Raw genomic sequence first — 8,620 nt, forward strand, 5'->3', positions numbered from 1 at the left:
CCACGTACAAAACATTGTTTTCTCCTGAATTAAATCTCAGAAAAGGCCCACCCTCGGTCCAATGGGGCTTAACTTTTCGATCTCTTTTTCTCCTTTTACTACTGGTTTTTTTTTTTTTTAATTATTTGGATCTGATGGTTATGATTGCGAAATACGCATGTGAGGTTTGGAATTTCACAGACGAGCCTCCTCCCTACACAGGTTGAATATTATTTTACGTCCCTCTTGAAAATATTTCACTCATATGGAGACGTCACCACTGCCGGTGAAGGGCTACATAATTTAGGCCTATGCTCGGTGCTTATGGCCATCGAGCAGGAAGGGATCTTTATCTTGCCACACCTGCTGTGACACGGGACCTCGGTTTTTGCCGTCTCCTCCGAAGGACCGCCCCTATACACGTATCAACACTTTGCGAACGTTACGTCCCTTGTCCGCCATCTCCCGGATAAAAATCGTATTTCCCTACGTTGGCCTTTGTAATTTTCCTATCTGTAGCTTTGACATCTGTTATTTTGCCATCAATTGCAGTCAACTACAATAATGCCCCAGATTGGGGCAACCCATTAACTTGTATGAAAACTTGGTAATTGGCTAAAATTCAAAGTAATAACATCGTACATTTGGTAAGGTAAAGAAGGAAAACTTAGTTTTTCACCGATTGACCTTTGGCTGACCTCGCAAAGGGACTTTACTCACAGCGAAGTGTTGATACGTGTATTAGTCGCCTCTTACGACAAGCAAAGGGGTACTGAGGACCTATTCTAACCCGAAACCCCACAGGAATCCCAACACGGACATTGGAAGTTAATGTAAATATATAGTATGTGCATGTATTTTTTATATATGCGCATATTATATATTTACATTAACTTCCAGTGCCTGTGCCTCCCTATACTTCATAAAAGGCAGGATGGTTGATCATTTTTCGATGCGAAATTTCATTGCTACCTGTAAGTCATGACAAAGTCTGAGTCAATCTCACACTATATTTGTAATATATACAAAACATATAATAAAACATTTACAGGCCCTCCGGACTCCTGGGTTAAGTATTTTTAGAAGCCCGATCAAGATTTTACTGGCCTTGGGCATCGGGCCACCGGTTAACGTCGAAGACTGGGGACGGGAACCAAACTTATAGGATTATCTAATTTTCAATTTCAAGATTATTGCACTTGGTGCAAGACTTTAGTACCTCAGGTGAGTATTGTAAAATTATCATCATTCATAGACAGATCCTGAAAATATACTATGGACTTCAATAATTTACAATGCAAATCTGATAATGAAATCACATTTAGCTTTCCAGTTTCTGAAAGATCTGGAATTACGGAATTCATTTATTAACTATCAACAAACAGTCTCATCTCTATGCTTCAAAATATTTGTACAAGATAAGGAGAGAAGAGTAGACTGTCCTTTCATGTCTACGCAAGTAACAAAAATCTAGTGACCTCAACTAGAAAGAAAAAAATGTTAGGCTATGATGCATGTAATGCTGGGTCATACTCCAGTAGGTCACGTGATCATTGGTGATTTAAATCTCTTAACAATCGCGTTAATCGGGAAAACGGAACCAGGCATCTCCTTGCAAATATACTTAATTAGCACACTAACCTCTGGATTTTGAGTGCACAAGACTGAATATAAAATTTGAATACTCCTTAGACGCTGTGAGCATCCGTCGCGTCTGGTCAGTAATGCAATATGGCTTCCTCATTTCTGACGTAAATGCTTTCTCAAAGGATCGAGGATGCAGCATGCTCCGCCGAGTATTTAAGAATTATTAAGTGCATTTGATTTATAAAAAAAGCCTTCGTATGTCAAACTATACAAACCATAAAATCTGTAAATGCCGCAAACCCAATCAATCTTCCCTTTCCTTTTCTATTCTTCAAAATTTAGTCTGATAATCAGTCATGTTTAATGCGCATAACATATTGCGCATCTTTGTTCTTTTAATGTAAAAGTATTTCGAACCCGATTAAATTAGGATTCTCTTTGGGCCAGGTCTGCGTGCGAACTTCAGATATGCGCAACGTATTAACAATATATCTTAGACGTTCAGGAGTACTTGTTGCGCTTTAAAAATATACATAAGAATATGTACCTTTTCTCCAGTCATCACTTTTAAGGATGGATCCAAAGGGGGTGGTCCAGGGGTTCGACCCCCCCCCCCCCGTTTTTTTCGGACGAAATAAAAATATTACTGAATGGAAAGTCTAAATATGTAAGGATGAAAGATAACTAAAAAATATTTAAGTGAAGAGATTCAGTCACCGATAAAAAAAAAATAAGCATTATACTTGTACGGTATTGTACAGAGTGGCTTTATAAAAAGGCGTAAACTGACCCAAACCTATCTTCCCAAGTCAAGGTTTCTGGCCCGCTTCACATTTACGTGGGTCGGAGCGGATCAGAAACCCTTCACTTGGAATGATGACCCAAACCAGTTATATTCGTAATATGATCCAGAATTAAAGGGACTGATTCACGATTTTCCCCAAAATTTTGTTTTTCTCTTTTAATGATTAAAATCTACTGTCTAATGTGTTTGAAAGATTTCACATAAAAATTAAGGTTATACATTATCACAGAAGCTCATTTTAGAGAGTTTAAGATTTGTTTTGTAAACAACGATTGGGGTATGCTATTGTTTACGAAATTTTCAAAAGAAATGGATATGGATCTAAGTTTATCATATCTTTCACATTTCAAGCATTTTTGGGGTAGACTGTGTCATCTATAAGTTAAAATTTGTGACTATGCAAAATTAAGATGCTTTATATTACAGAATCAATATTTTACGTGTTTGTTTGTTTACATAAAAAGACTCGAGTCTTTGTTTACATAACACATATTTAAGGTTAAAATATTGCTTTTATTCTTGCATTCAGAAGGTCAAAATTTTGGCTGTCAACATTAAGTGAGTTATATTTTCAATGTTTAAAGGACACATCTCGTGTTTTCAAAGTATACAGAATTATATGCATTTTGTCTTCCTTATGCTTATAGAAATTAATTGTAATAGTTCGTTCGCTGAAGTATTCCGATAATTAGCCACAATACGGACTTAAATCTAAGCCCCGATTTCAAAAAGCCTAGTTAATTAGATAGGTAGTCACGTGGTACAGTGACGTCATATGCGACCTTCGTCGATCAACTTGTTGTAACAGTAGTGTTAGATATTTTTAAAACTCGGGTTTTAGGGGCCTAATTTATTTACCATGGATAACATGTATTTCGATGTTGACAAATTTCCAGAGTCTTATATCTTTTAGCCACCAGTGCATACAAATAGCGACCCAAATGTAGCGAGAAAAGCGAGTATGAAATCTGCTTAAATTTGCGAGTAAATAATGTTTACATCGGATCCCTGTCTAAACACAATTTGGTAATGCCATTTCTGTAAACAACTGTAATTAGCGTTGTTGCTTTTCTAAAATAAACAGTGCAATTATTATTAAATTTATTTTTGGAGAAGTTAGATAGGCCTAAATTATGATACGATTATGTATCATTGACAACTAGGCCTACTGTCACGGGTGCATTTCGAAAAAGAAAAAATAATAATAATGATCAAACTTATTGTGAAAATCACAATACTTTTAAATTATTTTATTAAAGCAATTTTATTAGGCCTAATCATTAATTTTTGTTACGTAGGAAGTGGGAGTGTGGCGTGCTGTTGTTGTAAACACGTAGGCTACATGTACGCGTTCCTTAAAAAAAATGAAAGCATTATAATTCAATTCAAAGTCGGGAAATATTATATTTTATTATTTATAATTGAAAGTTCAATTATCTTTAAATTTCTTTTTTAAAACTACCAGTTGGTAGACACTGCTAGCAAAGTTCTGCCTATGTTGTTACAAGGTGAAGGTCAGTTGGTGCGAGTGTGTATTGAATTCGAGAGCAGAACGGAAAGCATATGCCGTAGGCCTATATGTTACAGTGCGTAGCTTCGATAGAACCACTTTCTCGCAGTTTATCTACGTATTTAGTGCTTGTTAGAAAAAGTACAGGGACAAATTTTACTGGGGGGTTTTATGGCAAAGTCGTTGTGCCGACAAAAAATATTCACGTCTTGTCCCTCATACATTCCTTCGAAAATTGATAAAAACACAGTCCAAATCCTCTCTACTGACAGCAAGTACACCCTTAAACGGCACAAAACACCCTAATGCAGTGTTATTTACAAGCTGTTATTGTGATAATTGTTTGTTTGTCAATTAAATCTAATCTGTTTATGAAATGGCTATCAACTGTTTTCAAATCTTCTCGCTCGAGGTCGCATATGACGTCACACATAATGGCGCGTAAAATATCGAAGAAAATATGCATATCGCAAGATTTGAATTTCATCGCTTTCAAACTCGAAAACTACGCAAACTGTTTCATTTAAAACACACGTAAAGTAGTTTTAGGCATGAAATGAATTAATTTTGCTGAAAAAATTAAAAAGTTTAAAAACATGCGATGTGTCCTTTAACATCAAAAAGGAAAAATATCTTTATCAAAAATCGTGAACCAGTCCCTTTAATTAAAGTCATTCCATATAATTTAATGCAAAGGACAAAGATATTAATCTTCGTTTAGGCCTATCAAAATGTACATAAATTCTTAAAACTACAAGTTACTTTTTAGGCTACCATATTAACATTTTTAGAACTTGATGTATTTTGGGGTAGAGGTAAATAAAAAAAAAATTGTTTGGTAGTTACATACAAATATACATAAATACCCAGATTAATCCATATTTTATACCCGTAAAAGTTTATTTCCATTGGGGTCCTTTAATCACAGGCACTTGTTTCTGTGAATAAGTTATATTTATTATGACCTCTGTATTCTAATAATAATTGTTATTAGTCATAACTTATTTACAAAAACAAGTGGCTGTGTCTTTGATGCACGGATGTTGGCGCGAGGGTGACATTGTGTGGGAAGAAACCGGAGTACCCGGAGGAAACTCACGTGTCCAAGAGGGGACCACTGTGGCACCATACCCTTTCACTCACAACCACTGCCGATCACGGGGTTTGAACTCGGGTCGCAGAAGCGAGAATTAAACGAGACCGCTACGTTTGAGCTACCTGAATACCCAGGTTGTGAATTTAGTACCTAAAAGATCAAGTATACTAGACTCCCACCCCCACCCATTCTCACAAATCCCAGTTTCGTTCCTAAACTATTGCAAATCTATTGTTTCATCTCTTTAATTTTTCAACTTTTGTAAATGATGTAATGTTTCATCTCTTGAATTCATTCATATTTTTAATACCCCCTAATAATCAACGCAGCCCTGTGTGCACCTCTGTTTTATTGACAGTATATGGATCTTCAAACTTTGATTTTGATCTGCTGCTTTTTTTTTTTTTTTTTGCTTTTTTTTTTAACTTTTTTTTTTTTTACCTTCAAGGCACCAATTTTTCCCTGGCAGCATATTAGAATCAAACATCTTATAGATATTCAGTATATAGAAATCTTTGTGGCATTTTGTGTCGTTCGTCACATTGGTAAAAGCGGGGGTGGGTCATATAAATTGTCTTTTTCGTTTTTGACTTAGCATGCAAGAGGCGGAATTTGGTACTCCTAAAGTACAACTGGCAGCAAATTCTGAAATTTAATTTCGTATTGTTCAAATAAATATCAGCCCAGTCTTGTACAAGTTCTTGCACCATTTGAACCTCAATTTAAGAACCACTACCAGATATTAAACTGTGAAAGCCCATTCAGCTCACTTTCGTAGCGAAAATTTAATTTATAATCTTTCACAAATAAATGCATAACCTTTGCGTTATAACACAACGCGCGCACGAAGCGCACGAAACTCTGGGTAGAGACTGGTGTAGTTGTGTGTTTTTATCTTAATAAGAAAAAAACTACCATGCAGAATGTTCACGTTTTAACTTATAGATCCACCCCATAAAAGTTAGTGGTCATGTGGTCAAGTTTAAAGGGCTTGTATTGAACTTTCATTGGTTCTTGTGACTGAGTTTTATTCAGGGACTTTTACCAGAGATTTTGAAGAAGCAAGTTGACAAAAAGTTCTAGTTTGCTGACAAAACATGTTTATGGTATTTTAGACTTTATACGGACTGGACAGTGTAAGTATTAACTTCTCTATCAACACGTCTGTATAATTAATTTCACTTTGAAAGAAGGGTGCAAGTTTAAATTATCAAATAAAAGTAAAACCTTGTAATTTATATTAATGTCAAAGGATTTGGAATAAGTGGTTTTATACTGATAAAACAAATAATGGTCCTAAGATTGTGTATTTTTATTGACAGGTTTATTGCTGGAACATCCAGTTGATATTAAATCAGTTAGCTAGTATATGCACTCATAACTGGGCTTTGTCCCATAGAGAGGTAATGGAATATATTGCCTATTATATATATTATGACATTTATTAGTTTCATAGTACTCATAATGAAATATTGTGAGATGTAAGCATACATGTGCATATTTAGATTATCTAGATTAAGGGATAAAACTCTTAATATCAAATCATTTCATTGTGACTGATAATTTATGCATGATATAATAATGTATATTATTATGAAATGATATTTATGTATGTTTTATTTGTTATAGGGTCGAAAAGATATATTTTAAGTATATATATCAGCATCAAATTGCATCGATGAATAAATGGATGAACCTAAGTCAGGAGTTTGGTGTTTTGCTTGTGACAATCGAATCAGTATTAACCAACCCTGTTTCACTGGTAAACGCATAAATTCCCAATCGGCAAACTTCGGCAGATTCCGGTACCCTATATTAGCATTCTCTACCCAATCGGAACTCCTCGACTGTCTCGCGCACTCGACATAGATCTCGGATGTAATACGATGGCATCCATGAGTGAATTTGATGCATTGCCAGAGATCTATGTCGAGTGCGCGAGACATTCGAGGAGTTCCGATTGTACCAGAGTTGTGTAACGCGCCCTCTGATGAGAGAATGCCTATACTAGATGGACTCGACTCAATCGGAACATCACTCGGTCTATTCCGGAATAGGCCGAGTGATGTTCCGATTGGAAATTGGCCGATGAGATCCGAGTGATAAATTCCGTACTTTCGCGAGCAAAGTCTTGAGAACGAGAGTATGAGGAAAGCTAGACTAGAATAAACGATATTTTTGTACATGCATATCTCTTGATATATTTTAACTGCTTTTTCTAAACATATCATCTTATTGGCCTTTGATTCCATTGTACATAATTTATGGAACATATTTTGTATTCATTATCATTGCTGGGTCCACTCCAGTAAATGTTCTATGAAGCCCCTATCTTTAATTGCTCCTCACGAAAATATTCACAGCTGTGAAGGAGAAACTTCAAACGTACTGTGCGACACACAAAAATTCTAAAGAACTTTTAGTAAACTTGAAATCACAAAACTTTTCTCAAATCAACAACATTAAAACGTATGACATTTCAACTCTTTACACGACCATTCCTCACGATAAATTAAAGACTAGAGTTTTTAACATCATAGACAGGTTGCTTCTTCGACAAAAATGGAAAACGCAAATATTCCTATAGATCTAGTGATCAGTCATCCAAAAATTGCTTTGTTAAACGCCACTCTGATTCCACGCATATATACTCTGAAGATGAAATAAAAAATATGCTGGAGTTCCTCGTTGACAATATCTTCGTGGTCATTGGTGATCAGGTCTTCCAACAGTCTGTTGGAATCCCCGGGCCATGAGCACGATCGAATTGTGCTCCTTGGTTTGCTGACCTGTTCTTATATTCTTATGAAGCAGAATTTATTTTTTTTTAAACTTGTACGTGAGAATAAAAAAATCTCTTGCTGTGACCTTCAATTCAACATTTAGATATATCGACGATGTATTATCTAGTAACGACAATAATTTTCATTCATATGTCGATTCAATATATCCCAGTGAACTCGAAATAAAAGACACCACAGAGTCGTCCACTTCTGCTTCATACTTAGATATTTCATTGAAAGTAGATATTAACGGCAAACTAACAACTCAGCCAGGTGCGTAGCCAGGTGTACGTTGTACGCACAAACGTCCACATTATTTTTGCAACAACAAGAGAGAGAGAGAGGGGGGGGGGGTAGAAATATCAAAAGATGGTGAAGGGCAATATTTATGACAATTATATTTGTCCTCTCCGGATTCAGTTTATATCCACTCCTATAGTTTTATAAAGTGTACGAAAAATGCGTTCGCAGGAGGGTCGAATATATTCACATCGAAATCGTCTAAAATTTACAAACTTCCGGGGGCTTTGCCATTAGGGGCCTTAAAGCAGCCCCAAACCCCCTGCCTATTCGGGTGTCCACATAAAAAGTACCCTGGCTACGCCCCTGTCAGCTTTATGACAAACGGGATGATTTCAACTTCTCCATCAATTTCCCATATTATGCAGCAATATTCCATTATCACCTGCATATGGTGTGTACATCTCTCAACTGATTCGATATGCAAGAGCTTGTTCCGCGTATGGTCAGTTTTTAAATCGAAGCAGGCTACTGACAAACAAGTTGTTGGCGCGGGGGTTCCAACAGTCTCGTTTAAAATCATGCAGCATTTCGCAAATTCTATGGTCATTATAACGATC

The 8,620-nt window shown here is 36.1% G+C and overlaps 1 protein-coding gene across 3 annotated transcripts in view; it reads right to left on the reverse strand.

Moving 5' to 3' along the window:
- The window catches only part of LOC125683366 (E3 ubiquitin-protein ligase ZFP91-like), a 40,775-nt gene extending 38,812 nt beyond the window's left edge, over window positions 1-1,963 (reverse strand). For 2 of the 3 annotated variants that reach the window (XM_048924445.2, XM_056142163.1), the window contains exon 1: window positions 1,842-1,932. The gene's annotated coding sequence lies outside the window, so the exon portion shown is untranslated. Of the gene's footprint in view, window positions 1-1,841 lie in introns of all 3 variants that reach the window. The other variant, XM_048924444.2, reaches the window with a different exon arrangement.
- Window positions 1,964-8,620: the final 6,657 nt, after the last annotated feature.

Source organism: Ostrea edulis, chromosome 6 (assembly GCF_947568905.1).
Source record: "Ostrea edulis chromosome 6, xbOstEdul1.1, whole genome shotgun sequence".
Classification (NCBI taxonomy): Eukaryota; Metazoa; Mollusca; class Bivalvia; order Ostreida; family Ostreidae; genus Ostrea; species Ostrea edulis.